The sequence below is a fragment of the Triticum aestivum genome, chromosome 5B, assembly GCF_018294505.1.
Source record: "Triticum aestivum cultivar Chinese Spring chromosome 5B, IWGSC CS RefSeq v2.1, whole genome shotgun sequence".
Classification (NCBI taxonomy): Eukaryota; Viridiplantae; Streptophyta; class Magnoliopsida; order Poales; family Poaceae; genus Triticum; species Triticum aestivum.
The window spans coordinates 432,961,299-432,961,840 of NC_057807.1; positions in this window are offsets into that span (position 1 = coordinate 432,961,299).

The following is a 542-nucleotide window of genomic DNA, read 5'->3' on the forward strand; positions in this document are numbered from 1 at the left end:
GCCCGCCGTAGCACCGTCAAAAAAAAATGATGGGTACCTGCATGATATTGTCAGCTATTTGTTGATCAAAAAGGCCATAAATGAGATTAGCATTCCAAGCCTTTTGATCCAGAATCCAGAGATCTTTAACTTGATATGGATAATTATAGTGTCTTGGCTGGATTATGAGGTGGTCATAAATGGATTGCCAATGAGAGAACCAAGGAGTGCTCCAGATTGAAGAATTTCCATCTAAGATTTGAATAAAGGAATTGGAGTATAGAATATGGCGAACTTTTAAGATAGAGGACCAGAAGGCAGATTTTGGGAAATTGGAGTTTGTCCTCCATATAGAAGTTTCTGGGTGGTATTTGGATTTTAGGACTCTGGACAAGAAACTGTCCGGATTTTCTGCAATTCTCCAAGCTGCCGAGACAATGAGTCCTCTATTCATAGCTTGTATATTTCGAATACCTAAACCACCTTCACACTTTGGAATGCAAATATCCTTCCATGCCCTCAGACAAAGATAATAATGCCAGTGAAGTTTCATTTATAATGCC